The sequence below is a fragment of the Triticum urartu genome, chromosome 1A, assembly GCF_056163025.1.
Source record: "Triticum urartu cultivar PI428250 chromosome 1A, HENAU_Tu73, whole genome shotgun sequence".
Classification (NCBI taxonomy): Eukaryota; Viridiplantae; Streptophyta; class Magnoliopsida; order Poales; family Poaceae; genus Triticum; species Triticum urartu.
The window spans coordinates 443,610,220-443,626,160 of record NC_141873.1 but is presented as its reverse complement, the minus strand read 5'-3'; the positions used below and the strand labels follow the sequence as shown (position 1 = coordinate 443,626,160).

At 46.1% G+C, this 15,941-nt stretch overlaps 1 pseudogene across 1 annotated transcript; it reads left to right on the top strand.

Annotated features, from left to right (window-relative positions):
- Positions 1-1,152: 1,152 nt before the first annotated feature.
- On the top strand, positions 1,153-8,758 carry LOC125516967 (uncharacterized; annotated as a pseudogene). The gene is made up of 16 exons (XR_015613939.1): positions 1,153-1,390; positions 1,509-1,578; positions 1,823-1,924; positions 2,423-2,517; positions 2,771-2,781; positions 3,634-3,775; positions 3,893-4,004; positions 4,092-4,174; positions 4,302-4,365; positions 4,475-4,592; positions 4,917-5,005; positions 5,762-5,886; positions 6,420-6,593; positions 7,130-7,240; positions 7,886-7,955; positions 8,567-8,758. The product of XR_015613939.1 is annotated as an uncharacterized LOC125516967 (transcript).
- The last annotated feature ends 7,183 nt before the right edge of the window (positions 8,759-15,941 follow it).

Sequence of the window (15,941 nt, the reverse complement as noted above, 5' to 3'; positions counted from 1 at the left end):
GCTGGAGGATCTCGAGCATCTCAAGCTCAACGAGGCCAAGCGACCTGAGCCTGAGGGTAAGCCCCGACATGATCCCGGTGAAGAACACCAGGAAGCAGGAGATGCCGGCGTACGCCTACCACCCGACCGACCCGAATGGTGTGTCATTCCCCTTGAGGATCACCGCCGCCATGCTCACCCCAGCCGCCACCGCGGCGCTCGACGCCGGACGCGCCGTCTCCGCGACGGCCCGCACCGCCGACACCAGGCTCGCCCCCTCTGCCCTCCCGGCTTCGGCCACCGCCGCCATCGCGCTCGTGCTCGCCGCTCCGATGTGTCAGAGCCAAAGCCCCCATAGCCCGACAAGCGCTGGCACCGTATCAGGACAAGGAAGGTGACAAGATCATCAGGAGCGGAGCGGAGCGGGGCGCGGGAGCCGTCCAGTGTGCCGTGAGGCGTGGAGGTGGCCGTCGATCGGACGGCTGACGAAAGGTGCGCAGGGACACCTGTCCCGCACCCGCTGCAGGCAAGCGGTGCACGTCTCTGGCGTTTTGGACCGTGGACTGGAGAATTGGCGATGTTGTCTTTTTTTCTTTTTGAACCTAGTGTCGAGTCATTTTTTGAGAATAGATCGAGCATTTGTACTCACGGGGCATAACGACATGAGAAAGAGGGCTTCACAATTGTGATTGTATTTTTTCAAGAGTACACTAATGACATACCATAGTTTTATAGAAAGGAGCAAAGTATCGAGAAATAAGAGATCGAGTCACTCCCGGACGTCCTCAGAGCACAGGCGATTCTGGCCGTCCGATCCGTTTGCTTGATGCGTTTTCGTGCGTTGGATCAAGCCGCTGGAAGAGCTGGGCCGTCGGATAAAAAAAAGGAGCTGTAACAATGAATAGTTACCCCCGCTGTAAAGATCTCGTACTACCGCACGTAAATCACGCGCCCCGCCGAGGGCACTCTCGTCTTTTCACGTCCTGCCTCTTCGTGCGTGTTGGGCGCTGATTGGCCCATGGTCGGATGAGGCAAGGAAGGTGCCGATTGGGTGAGAACCCTAGCCTCCGTCCCCTCCCTCCCTTCTCCCCCTCGCGCCGCCTCCCCATCCTCTCCCGTCGCTGCTGCTCCCCCTGGCGCCGCCCCCAGCCTCATCACCTGGACACGGCGACCATGAGCGCCAGCGAGAGGAGGAAGGCTGGCGACTGGGCGCTGCCGTACGAGAGGCCCGGCGGCCACCTCTGCGCGCGTGCCATCGCCGTCACCACCAACGCCGGGGGCTACGGCCACGCATCGCCATCGCCGGGACGAGCGTCGGCCGCCGAGACGGCCGTCCACGTCGCTGTTTCCGTCGTCCTCGCCCCGACAGATCGCCTCTCCGGCGCGGACTCCTCCTTAGACCACAACGCCGGCAAGTGGAACGGCATCTTCTAGGTACGTACGCCCTCCGCCCCTTAATCCCCAAAGCCTCCCTTTTTCTTGGTTCATGGTTTGCCTAAGAAATGTCCGTGTTCTTGCGCTTTGTGCAGCAATTGGATGCGCACGGGAGGGTGTAGCAGGAGATCAGCACGAGGCTGTCCGCCAGCACGTACGGGGAGGGTGACCTCATCATCCTCATGCAATCGTAATGCTCCCGATGACACTGATATTCATATAGTATTTATCCCACCATTCTGCTATGCTTCAGTTAATATGTTCATTCCTCTCCATTTTCAGTCAAGTCAAGCTCTAAACTTGTTTCTGCAAGCGTTTTGACCATCCATGGCTTACACAGCTATCTTTGTGTGGATCCCATCCTTGGACCCTGGTCCCTAAATGATGTATCTGCGATTTATATCTGTAGGCTGTATATCAAGCAGGCTTCGTCCGGGATAACATTTGCAGACGAAGATGATCCGGAGCCAGAGTGGGCGGAGTACAAGATCAAAAAACCAACATGTTCACCGTAGGTAAATATCAGCAGGTGGACTGAAGTTCTTGGTCATTATGTTTTTACATTTTTGGGCTGTGAACATTTTTAACGAGGTGCCCAAAAATGTAACATGTATGAACATTATTGATGGTCCTGCTTGCACTCACGGTTAAGTGAACCTGACAGGTTCCAGTAGCTCCGTTGCCGATACCGACTGAATTTTCACCTTTTTTACCATTCAGGGATTAATGGCTCGGATGAATGCACCAACAATAGCCCCCTGGAAAACGGAATTCCAACTTTGATTACATGGAGTCAAGGAGGAAATGAGGTCATTTCTGGAGGGATCATGGGATAACTGGACATCAAGGTTTACCATTTACCTAATCTGCTCTTGAAATGTTTTATACAGTGGAAATGACATGCTAAAATACTAAAAAATCAATATGATTACTTCAAAAAGGTGTTACAGAGATCTGGGAAAGATCATGCTGTATCGTTGGTTCTGACATCTCGAATATATCATTGCAGGATTATTGTTGATGGGGTGCCGAGACATGTGTCTGAACTACCTCATGTGACTGATGAAAGAGGGCAGGTGGCCGACCTCCTTGATATCCATGCCAGTAAGGATTATATATGTCCGTTTTAGCATTTTGTTCATATATATGCCATTCAGCAATAACTGCAGTCTTTAGATATGGATTCAGAGATACTGTAGTGTGTGCCCTATGCTGAATATTATAATTTGGTATGAGGTGTTTGTGTGTTTGGATGCTCTTCAACTTTTCTGGTTATACCAGATACTAATCTACAATTCTATATATGCCATGCTATTCGGCTTTTCATTTTCTTGATCTACCTGAATTGGTACTATAGAGATGTCTGATGTATGCGCGCTCGCGCGCGTGTGTGTTTAGGCAGTTTAGCCTCCTATTAGTTTCAACGATTGGTTTTGATTTTAGGAGAACCAAGGAGGTTCTGTTAGGAGAACTTGCTTTTGTTTTCCATGGTTAATTAATCCTGGGACTATTCAAAAGCAGGCCATCATTGCTATTAGGAGAATCAAGGAGGTTCTGATAGTCCTTTCTGTTTAGTGTACGATGGTCACATTTGTATTGACATCAAAATTCAGATTTAGTATGTTTATTGGGAGACCTTACTTATATTACTGAATCATGAATATCATTTGATCTTCTAAGAAATAGTTCTCCTGGATATCCCAAGTTATACCTGCTCATACATCTGTTATATTACAATTTATTTGCCTGTCAAATGTTCATGGTTTCAGATTAGAAGTATGCAGTAGCATCCATATCCAATGTAACTAATGTGTTCCAGGCTTTAGTGTTTTATTTTGATGGACCAATGTGCATCTTCTCCGAGACAGAAAATTAGGGGGAGTGATAGCTCTTGGATAGTTAGCCATTATGATAGAATAATAAATAAAACTGTCAGTTAATGGCTTATTGCACGGGTCTTAATAATAGAATTTCAGCATTGTTAGAACACTCAAACATGCTCGTGGAAGCAATCTGAGGCCTTCACCTGATGCTTGGACCATATTACGAGCCTTCCTATTTGCGCAGAATACCTTTGCTGAAACTACCCATTCAACAGATAATACCTGCACTGGATAGTCTAATTAATATGTGGCGTACCACTTCGCTATCGATATTGTCTTACACTTATTAATTCTACGCTACATTGTACCATTAAACAGACTATGCAATTTCTTCTAGCACCTGTGCCGTTGGTTGGATGATGTTTACGGAAGAATAGATGTCTTCCCGCAGCACTTCACGCCCAAGAAAGAGCCCATGGAGGCATGGACGCTGCCGATGGTCTGTCCACAAGTAAGAGCAACATGGATCCGTCACCAAGGTGATGATACTCATGGCAGAACGAACAATGGCTGTCAAAGGCTTGTTTAATTTTCGACCGCTTCCTTTAATTCTGGGTGTACTGACACGCTTGCTGTTCCTGTCCTGTAATAAGCAGTCCACGCAGGTGTTCTTGGACCCCGAAATGAGTCAAGGGAGCTTCGTCGCTTCTGCAACTGTTGTCTATTCCTCGCATTAGGTGGTCTTCCAGCAACAAGGATGACGACAAGGTTACAATGTTTTCTAACTACCCCTGTTTCTGTCATGTATCTCGAATCCTGTCTTACAAGTACACCAACGGTTTTCACTGTTATCAGATTGAATTGACAAGAGCTGAAGTAGAATCATTACGAAGCGAAATTGCCGATGCCGATGAAAGGGAGTCCCAGCTAAAAGCCCGGTATGATGAAGTACCCCTTCAATATTCAGCCTCAACGTTTGTGTGGATTTTCACCTGAACCTAAGTGTCTGTTTATATTCAGTGTTTTTTCTCCGTCAGACGTGATTCATACAGTTTAGCATTGCAGGTTAGAAAATATTGACGAAGTCTTGAGATATGCATTCCTTTCCGGGTACCTCCATATCAGAAGTGTACGTAAGAAACCAGTGCACTTTTGTTTGCTTGCCCCAAAAACAGCTTCGTTTGTGTGACAGTTGTTCAACAGACTGATGACTCTAAATGATCTCTTGTGCGTTGCAGAGATGGACTCAACTTCCTGGGGAGCCACCTATCATAGACGACGCCGATGTCGATGACTGGCTTCCTCGCTTTGTTGTCCTACAAGCACAGTGTTTATACTACTATCTGAAGTCTACAGGTAAGATGAAGCTTTTGACATACTGGTCATGGTCATCCAATCACAGAGGAATACATAGCACTACTGCTCTTTCTTGACATGCTGAACCTGAATTCATGTAATCAAGTTACAGATGAATACACATAATACTTGCTCACTAGACACTAAAAACCACATTTCTCATGGTGGCGTGTTCTTTGCCATACTGAACCTTAATCACATTTCACTTGGTGATGTGTTCTTTGTCATACTGAACCTGAATCAGATTTGTCTTGGCGTCCCATTCTTTGTCATACTAAACCTGAATTTGAGTCTGACGGTGTTGGACATTGTGATGCATTTCAGACCTGAGCCCGCAGGAATCGCTGCTGCTGCGCGACGTGGAACCCACGTCCTACCCCGACGACGGCGGTCGACCACAACCTCCCCCTCAGGTGAGTGAGCCCTTCTCCTACCTCTGGCTCCCTCTCTTTCTCTTGTGCTGCTCTAGGTAGGTTGCCTGTAGCTTTTTGTGCTTGTTATGTGCTTGCCTGTAGCTTTTTGTTTTAGTTAAACAATTATGTTTTCCGTTTCTGCATTGGGACCCCATAGTAGATGCGAGCATTAATTTCTTGGAAGTTATTTGCCACCCCTGCCAATGTGGACCAGGGAGTGGATTGATGGATATCTCGAAGAGTTTTGGTTCCCTGCTTGGATTGATGTCTCTTTGTTGCATGCTTCGTATATTGTTTATTTCCTACTCCCTCCGTTCCTAAATATTTGTCTTTCTAGAGATTTCAACAAGTGACTACATACGGAGCAAAATGAGTGAATCTACACTCTAAAATATGTCTATATACATCTGTATGTGGTAACCATTTGAGATCTCTAAAAAGACAAATATTTAGGAACGGAGGGAGTATATCATTTTGCTTGCGAAGTTCAGATTCAACTTAAAGAACAAGGACTGTTTGTGCTTTCTTGTGGGGACGTGAGTATTTGGTTTGCTTTGAAATATTAATTCTTCCTGAATCTTATTACAATTACATCAGACTATGGTTTACTGGAACAATTTTCCGCTTAGACTGATATAAGCTCCCAGAATATTTCTCAAATTAGGTTGCCCCTGTCGTGTATATAAATGTGATGCTTCCTTCCATGACTAATCAGGCTGATGAGATGTTGTGGTTCCTCTTCTTTTTTAATTTCAGGGGCTTACACCGTTGCGGTTCCTCAGGACTCGGAAGGAGGAGCGCGGGCCGTAGAGACGGAAGAGGAGGCTGAGACAGCCGTGGTGCCTGCTGCAGCGACCATGGCCACTACATCGAAAAGAAAGGTACTAACTAAACTACATACATATTCTAGAATGTAGTAGCAGGTGAATTTGCTGCTTAGCACCCTGGAGTCATGGACAGATTCCAGGACTCCAGGCAACAATTTCAGTCCAAATTGCATTGCTTTTGGCATAACTGATTCCACTGCATCTTGTTATTGCTTGGACCAACTGTTATGTACTGAACCTATTTATATCTATGCCATCCTTCTGATGTATGCTTGCTATATTAGACTGGTCATTTTCAGCAATCACTCTGATTTCCCTATGCGCCCGTGGGTACTTACATAAATATATAATCTAGACCTATGTCATTGTTAGGGTAAAAATGGTCATTGCATTTAGATCCTTACAAAAATGAATTGTTGTATGTCTGTCTCGGGTTAATAATATCCATGGTGCTTTTCATTGGGATGCTGATGTTTTAAAGGTATTAGGTTCCCGGTATTTTAAGCGCGAAAAAATGATCAACTATGTCAGCTATTCATATTCCTCTGAACTGATTAATTTATTTCGACTGTTGTTACTTTCTACAGACAACAAAATGTATTAGGCCCCCTTGTGCTGGATTGGGCTCAACCCAATTATAAAAGAGTAGCAAATGAGAGGAATACAAGAAGTCAAGAAGACACCTTTCTCTCCATGTCTAAGTTTCACGGTACCTCGCCTGGATCCGGAAGTGCGGCTATGGCGACCTCGACATAGTCAAGGTACAAACCCTACCCCGCTCGATTAATCTCGGTCGACGAATCTTGGTACACTCTTGCCCCTCATGCCTCCATGTTTCTCCTGCTCGCTCCCTTATACATGAGAGCTAATTCTTATGTTTCTGGTACAGATATACCACATGTACGTTCATATATATAGTACTAAAATGCTTTTATTAGCCAATTACTTTTGCAGTTTTTTCTTAAGGATTACTCAATCAGGGGAAACTTTAATTAGGACTCCGAAACTTCTTTTGTATTTTTAGACCCAGGTAGATTGTAGACAAAAAGAGAAATGCTTTTATTAACCTATTACTAAAATTCTTTTATTTCCATGTATTCTTTTGTAATCACATATCACTTTCTAACTTCCCATGTAACCGAGTCAGAAAGTGATATGTGATTACAACAGTCCTACAAATGATGCCAACTACTCTGGTTACATGGATTGCTGAATCTCACATGTCATCCTTCTTTTGGAAGCTCCTTGCACTGTTGTATATATTTTGTGTTAAATAACCTTCCCATTTTTGTTGCAGGAGATTCTAAAAAACTTAGCAATGGCAGGGCTCCTGGAGCTCAATCCTCACCACCACCAGCAGATGATGATGATGCACAAGTGGATGGTCCATCTGAAGATGGCGCAGCAGGTGACAACTTCACTTTCCAAGTTCTCATTTCTGTGTTTCTCATAGAGCTGGACAAGTGGATCTTAGGCTATTCTCTATTTTGGTCAATTATAGTAGTAGTTGTGTAACAGTGTCTAATTTTCATCCATGTCCTAATGTTTATCATGGAACTCTTTCTGCTATGTAATCTCCAATTCTGTTTTACCTACAGGTTTGGCTGATTTACACTTGATTCCTAAAAAAAGGTCTACTTCTTTGAGTGGGGTGAATTCGTATATATTTTTTAGCTGTACAAGTAGGATAAGACCCCACTGCTATTTTTATGAAAAGCAAGCCAACACTATTTTTTTGTGAAGTGTACATGAGGAATGTAGGTGAAATCATATTTGATGCATATTCCCTTTGTTCTGACTTCTGTTTGATACATAGTTTATTTTAGAAAATATATAGGATATATCCAATAGGGCAAGTTTATGGTTACATTTCTCTTTACGATGCTTATATGAAGAATGTAGATAAAAATATATTTCACATGCCATTTCAGTTTCTAAAATTTCACTCAAACTTAACAATTTGCATATATTTGCTTTTTCTTCTGTTTATATTCCACAATGATAAGGTTTTCTTATTTCAAAATTAGTATTAAGAAAACTGTGTTCTTCCTAGAGCACCGGCAGCAACCACATCATGAAAGGGTCGAGGGAAGATTATCTGATATGTGTCACTGAAAGCGAAGGTAAAATTCCAATACAACACCTTCATATTACCTGCCAATTCACAAGTGCATGTTCTGTATCAAAATTAACTGTTCCCTCTTCGTTACATTGGTATATGTTCTGAATGGGTTGATGAATATCTTGGTATATGTAGTTTCAAAGCTTCATTACATTGTAGCAGGGAAAATTGGTATGAAGATTGTGCAGCACCATGCCTTAGCCAGCCCCTTAATTTGGCTAGAACAGAGGGCTAATCTTCTTACTCATTTGCCGCCTAATTTATATGGTTCTGCTATGAACCATTCCTACTTTGGCAATAAATTGCATCACTTTATGCCATAGAAGAACCATATAAATCAGTATCCGGCAACGGTGACGCGGGGCCAGGCACGAGGAGGGGTGGTGAGCCACCGGCGGCTGGGTTCCCCCCAATCGCCCAGGTTGGGCGACACCTAATTTATATGGTACATATTGAACAGAGGGCCCAAATATGTACAAGTGGATATGATCGTTAGATTATTCGATTTGGACATTGTAGTAGCTACCAATAGTACAGTTTACTTCTTTATCCTCCTATTGCCACTAACTAAATCTCTCTGCTTTCTTCCTTTTGCTCATGGCCCTATGAAAGGTTGAATGTCAAGACGATCAAGAAGATCAGGTGGATCTATCCAAAAATATGCTTCCGTGGAACTACATAGGTTATTTGTCTCGCATTGCTGCTGTGCCTTGATTTTGCTGTATGAGAAGTACATTGTATCAAACTTGATGTGGATTGTTCGTCTGGTCTCGCTTTTGGAAAAGTATATATTTACATTCCTCATGAACTTCAAGATGAATGGTTCTACTACAAAATCCCTCATGGTAGGTTGAGATGGCCGTGGGTGGAGTGGAAGGACCCGACTAGACTATGGGTGGGATTAGGAAACCCATGCTCTGAGGTGGATATGGACCTCTTCTACGCCTCCACCGTCATTACCGTGGGAAATGGAGGGAAGACGCCCTTCTGGGAGGCACCATGGTTGAGAGGAAAAAAAACTAAAGATATCGCCCCCCTCATCTTCACAGCCTCCAAGCGTAGGAAGTGGGTGGTGAGAGATGCTCTGCGAGACAATGCTTGGGTGCACAAGATCGATCCTTCCATCAACCTAACGATCAACCACATTGTGGAGTTTGTGGTCCGTTTGAAGCAATTCCAGCTTTCACCGGACATTGATGATGACATATCCTGGAAATTTGAGGCCAACGGTGAGTATTCGGCGGCCTCTGCTTATAGGATCCAGTTCTTGGGCTCCACGACGACAATCATGAACAAGACTATTTGGAAGGTTTGGGCACCTCCCAAGGTCAAGTTCTTCTCTTGGCTAGCGATTCAAAACAGGATATGGATGGCGGATAGATTGGAGAAGTGAGGTTGGGAGAATTGCGGCCTATGCACCCTCTGCAGAAGGGCAAATGAGACGTCCGCGCACCTCTTCTTTCGATGCAGGTTCACCTTGCGCGTATGGAGATTGGTAAAGGAGTGGCTTGGCCTAGGGGCTCTCGAGATCCATCAATGGCAGGCGGAGCGCAGCATCAAGCATTGGTGGACAAACATGTCGAAGCCCAATACGGCGAACCGGAAGGCCATGGCTTCCCTTACTATGCTTGTTGGTTGGGCCATCTGGAATGAGAGGAACGCTAGAGTTTTTAGGAAGAAATCAACGCCTCACTTCTACATTCTAAAACTAATCCAAGATGAAGCCAAACTTTGGGTCATGGCAGGAGCTAGGCACTTGAGCATTATCATGCCGCGAGAGTAGTTGTTATTTTCCTTTTATTGACGAACGGGCTATGTTGTGGAGCCATTAATTTGTACTCTAAAACTCTCCTCCTTTATCAATGAATGAGGTAAGTCTTTTGCCTCTGTTTCAAAAAAAAATCCCTCATGGTTGCTTTGCATTTTGTACATGTGATTGCCTTGCCTTCTTCCATGACTTTGGAAAATGATCCTATACCAAATATCAACAGTATTGCGGTTGTTTAAAAGCTGGGATAAAACGTTCAGCCGGGCACCACGCGCCAAGGCGCGTTTTCGATCTAGTTTACAAGATGCTAAACGTGGATGTGAACATCTTGCTAGATACACCAACACCACACAAGAAACCTCTAGCCTACTTTCTCACAAAAAGTTGTAGTCGTCCAACTCCCGTGGTGTGTCAATCTTGAATCTCTCCATGATTTGAAAGATCAATTGTTGTGGTCTCCTATGCTATTCCGTGCGCCTGAATGCTCGTGCATTCCATTGTTTCCATAAGGACCAAGCAACGAGTATGGTCAAAGTATCGAACCCTCTTCTATGCCTTGTTGGAATTACCATTCGTGCCTGAAGCCACCAAGATGTGAAGGTGGAAGCTTGATCTGGTTGTGATTGACACCCACCCTCGCAAAGCATGAATGCCAAACCTTCTTGGCGTATCCACATTGCATCATGATATGATCCATTGTGTCTTCCTCTTGTAGACAAGAGTAGTAAACTGCCGTTTCGTCCTGTAGCCCATGCCGCACCCTCCTGTCTGATGTCCACAACCTATACTGTACAGCCGGCCATGCAAAAAAAAATTGCATTTAAGTATCGCACCGCTCCTCCAAATGCACTTATATGCCGGTGATCTGGTAAGCCCAAGGCACAATATGTGGTACACCGTTTTTGTCGCGTATCTCCCAGATGTATCACATGGCCAAGTAAACACGTCCGGTGAATCAACATCTCTCTCTACTGCAGTAATGGCCACCCAGAGGTGCATGAGTTGCATGAGAGCCATAAAGGACGGGTCTCGGCTGATGTCTTGTTCACAATGTTTGTCAATCATAGCTTGACAGACCGTTCACTGATTTTGTGCTCTAGCGTGTACCACGGCTAGAATGGCTAGGGCAACATCAGCAAATGTCATGCCATTCAACCATCTATTTTTCCAAAACAGCACTCTTTCGCCATTGCCCACCGTTATCTTCACCAAACTGTTGAACACTGTCCTAGCATCTTCATCAATGAGGAACGGGTTTCATATTCGCCGGAACTGCCTTACGCACGATACTTTTTTCGTCCGATTTTTGTGCCACAAGACACAGGCCTGATTCCTAAAGTTATGGCCCACAAAACCAGATCAGTCTGAACGTACAGACATCATGCGATAATTCATCGTATGTGTAGTTCCTCATCCATGGGTCGATTTAATTGGTGGAATATTCTACCACGGAGAAAACATTGGCAAAAACATACTCACCTAGTACATAAACATAAGATGTTTTGAATATTTCAATATGAAATATGTACGGACTAAAATAAATGAACAAGCACACAAAAACATGTATATATACATTCAATTCATAAGATAGTTCATCGCAAAAAAAAATCACCAAATAGTTAGAACTTTTTATTTATGAACGAGATCGCTGAAAAAACATGCCCCGCGTCGCCTACCTAGGGCGCCACGGGGGGCGTATCGCCGCTGCCACAGCTTGGTCTGGCACCCTCCCCACGCTGCCACCACCGGGCAAAGCCCTGCCTTCTCCCGTTCCTCTCCTCCTCCTCAGTCCTCGTGTCTCATCGCTCCCGTACGGCGTTGCCCTGCGAGATCTCCGGGGCCGCCCTCGCCCTCCCTCTTCATGGATCCAACGGGGCCTCGTGGTTGGAATGGATACTCTGGTTCCGGTTGGGGTCCCCTTGACCTGCTCGAGATCCAACTCTGCCACCGGCATGCTGGGCTCCTCTATGCTGCGGTGTGGATCTCGTCCTACTGCATGGTAGCCGACGCCGGGTTGGCTACAGCCTAAATTTATATTTGATTTTTCTTTAAAGACAAACTTTCCCTAAATTCATTCCTGAATATTTATGAACATTCCAACATTTTATTTGAGACTTTTAACTTTTTTCTGCACTATTATTTGTAGGCTTTACTAATAATTCTTTTGACTATATTTTATTCTCCAAAATAGTTTCCTCCTGTTTTTCTAACTTGAATTTTCCTTTGAACTATCTTCATTTGTTTTGAATGTTTTTCTTATTTCCTTTTGAAATTATTTTTCTACTTTACCCATTTAGGGTTTTCATTGCTGTTCAACTTTCTATCGTCAGGGTTTCAAACAAAGTCCGGGCTTGGTTCCCACTAGTTGCATAGGGCCTTTAACCCTCCTAGGTGATCACTCAAGTCAACCAACAAGCAATGCTAGGTAAATGTTAGTCGGCTAGTAAGAAGACACTCAAAGGCAATTATCGAATTATCAAAAATAAGTCTCCCTGGAATAAAAGCAGCTAGAGAGGTAAACTTCATAGATTGTATGTAATGGAGACACTCAAATGACACGTATTTAACAACAAAAGATTTGCATGTTACAAGATAGTCATGTATGCAGTTCACACATTCAATCTACAAACATGACATTGCATATCTGACACACATTCAGGTAAACTTCAAGATTGTCATTTAGGCAAACCTATCACACACATTCTGTTGGGGATATAGCTATCAGCTATGACCCGCCCAGGAGGGGCGGGTCAGCCCCAATGGCGGGTCACAAAGGAAGCCCAATAAACATTCAAGGCGATAGTTTATTAAAAGCTTATAGAAGGCCTAAAGCCTAGAGGCGGCTTAAGGCCCAACTTTGTAAACTGCCGTATGTAAGGAAAGACTTGTAAGAAAAGACATGTAAAAGAAGTCACCGAGCCGGACACGCTGTATGAGCCGGCCGGGACTCTGTAGGCCACCAGGCGTCAACCCGTGTATATAAGGGGACGGCCCGGTGGCGACTTAGGGCAAAAAACAAGAGACCGATAACCAAGCCGGCGAACTAGCCTCTTGGTGATCGAAAATCCAGCAATATCAACACAACTAGACGTAGGCTTTTACCTTCATCGTAAGGGGCCGAACTAGTATAAAACCTCTCGTGTCCTTTGTCTCAATTAACCCCTTTAAGCTTCCTAGTTGCGATGGCCCTATGACTAAGTCCTTTTGCTAGGACATCTGCCGTGACAATTCCACGACAGTTGGCGCCCACCGTGGGGCCAGCGCACAGTGGATTTGAGTTCTTGAAGGGCAACTTCGAAGGGCTCAAGGGATACGATGTGGGCCGGATGACCAAGAGTCGTCGCGGCAAGCTCTACATCGACGACGAAGGCTGGGGCCCCGAGGCCGGCTCAATTGAGTACGGGTACCGGGTCCCCTTCGGCGGAATTCATGTCTTCATCGGCCGGATCGACGAATCGGGCCCTGAGCCAGACGTCCACACCAACCTCGTCGAAACGGCTCAGCGCGTGAGGTCCACCTGTGTTCAATCTGTCGTGAAGCACACCTTCGTGGGTTGCATCCACGACGATGAATACTCGGAAGGATCGGTGGATGGCGGTGAGACGGCCATCTGTTCTGACGCTACATCATCAACGGGCGAGACGAACTCTTTGTATCAGTTGCAGGATGGCATGCTGGGGGGCTATTCTAATGGCAGCAGTATTTCGGACCCCTTTGAGCCGCCAAATCGAGCTGGAGTTTTCATGGCAGGCACCCAGCCCGGGCAGAATTCCACGGCTGAACAGCGACGACCACCGGGTCAGTAGCGGCTGGGCCAGGAGACCCCGCGCGCTCCCCGGCTCAGACACTAATGGACCTCACAGATAAGATGACGACCCTGTTGACTGCCGTGGTGGAAACGGCGGATAAAGTTCAGCATGATGCGGAGGTGACACGGGTGCGCGAAGAGATGGCACATGCCAAGGAAAACTTAGCGGCTGAAGAGGTCAGGATGGCCACGGAGCGGGCGGCTTTGGACGCTCGTGCTCAGCAGCTTCAAGTAGAGACTTTCCGGCTCTCGGTGGATCTGAACGCGTCAAACGAGGTCATGAGGAGAAGGCATCAGAAAACTCAATCACGTCTGCCTCTAACGCTCGATCCAAGGAACCTTTTCTATACACCTGGGGCCGGTCAAAGCAACCCGCCGGAAGCAAATCGGATCACGACACCCAAAGCACAGGTTCAGCCACGGGCCATGGAACCACCTCGCATGAATACCTCTCTGCCTCATTATGCGCCAACACCGTCAGGTCACTTCTCTAATCCCTTGGAAAATCTCATAGCTGCGTCGGCTCGTTTGGCAGCTCTCCCGATGGAAGGCGATTCTCCAACAGCAGTCGAAACTCGAAGGGTGAGAGAGCTTCTTCAGACGGCTTTGGCACACCAGGATGCATACTCTTATAGTCGAGACAGAATCCATTCAACCCCTCGCCCGAGCCAGAGCCCGAGCTATAGCAGGCATATGGACTCAGCTGATATGTCAAGCAACACTCAGCGCCACAACCAACCGCGTAGGCATGAGCTGGTGCAGGCGGGAGCCCTTAACTTAGTGGATCAGGAGAGGATTCAGCAGGAGGCTGAGCGAGCGGTTCAACTAGCAGCGGAGCAGGCGGCTCATCAAACTTTTCCGGCTTATCCAGCAACCTCGGTTGAGGCAGGAGTGGCCACGAGAACCAGAGGTGTCCCTTGCCTGGTGCCGGCTATACGTAATGAGCGCTTACCTAAAGACTTCAAGGGGCCTCGTAAAGTGTCTAACTACATGGCTGACTTACAGCCTGGGGCCTGGATTGAGAGTTATGAGATGGCAATGGAGTTGTTGGAGATCAGCGACGCGACAATGGCTAAGTATTTTCACTATGATGTTGGATGGAACGGCTCGCACTTGGCTAAAAGGATTGCCCCCCAATTTCATCAGCTCATGGGCGGAGTTAAAAGCCCGATTCATTCAGAACTTCAAGAAGACATGCAAACAACCTATGCCAATCGTGGACCTGACTAATTGTGTAACATCCCAAATTTTCAATTTGGAATGTTATACACTAGAACATCATGCATATCATATTTTCATGCATTTTGGTTGATCCTAGAAATTTCACGCAACTCAAGGACCTTCGGAGAGAGTTGGAGATTTCGTTATTTCCATATTTGAGAGTTTTCTCAAATTTTGGAAAAGAGGATCATTTGATTTATTTATTTCGTCTTCAATTATTTTCCCAATATCAAAATATGAGAGAGGGAATAATATGACTTTCCCAAAGTTAGGAAAAATGAAGATTTAATGAATAAGTCAAAATTTGGTTTTGCCGGAGTTTTGTTTGCTTTTTATTTGGATAGGGAAAAATGCGTGTTTTCAAAAATTGCATTTTAGGCCCGGAGAAAAGTTCATTTTGTTCGACTCATTTTTAGGAGTCGGGGAAAATTTACTTTAGTAATTTTGGAGTTCGTTTAGTTTCATTTTCTTTTGTTTTTCTGCGCGCGAATCCAGTTAAAAAAAAGGACCAAGGCCAGCCGGGCCAAAGGCCCAGCCAGCCGGCCGCCTCCCCAGCCAGCGCGCGCGCCAGGCGCAGCGCCAGGCCGCCGCCTCCCTCGCTCTAGGCCGAGTCCCAGAGGGACTCTAGGCTGGTTAGCCCCCCTTTCCTTGTTTTGTTTTCCCTCTTTTGCTTGCCCCCTACCCCAAGTAATCCCCCCACCTATATAAATACACCCCAAACCCTCCCTCTCCTCACATCAATCCCAAGCCCCTCTCCTCCTTAGCCGCGCCCCACCCCGCGCCCCTCACCCGCCGCCGCCGCCCTATAGCCGCCGCCGCCCTATAGCCGCCGTCGCCGCCGTTCACCGGAGCCTCGCCGAGGTTGTCCCGCGCCGCGTCTCTTTTTCTCCCCTCAGTTCAGTTTTTCTTCTTTCGTTCTTGTTTCGGTTTTCTTTTCTGAAACCCTAGATCGGTTTTCTTCTTTCGGACCGTTCGTCTCAACGAACGTGATCACCGATTTTTCCCGGTTAACGACGCCCGTTCGTTTAACTGTTCGTCTCTTTCTTTTCGTCGGATTTATTCCGCGATCGTGATCTCAGATCCGATCTTCGTTCTAGTCTTTCTTCTCGCTCGTTTATCGGAATCAGGTGATTCAAGCGCCTGGAGTTTCGTTTCGAAACCGCCGTTCCGTCTAATCAACTTAAACAAGT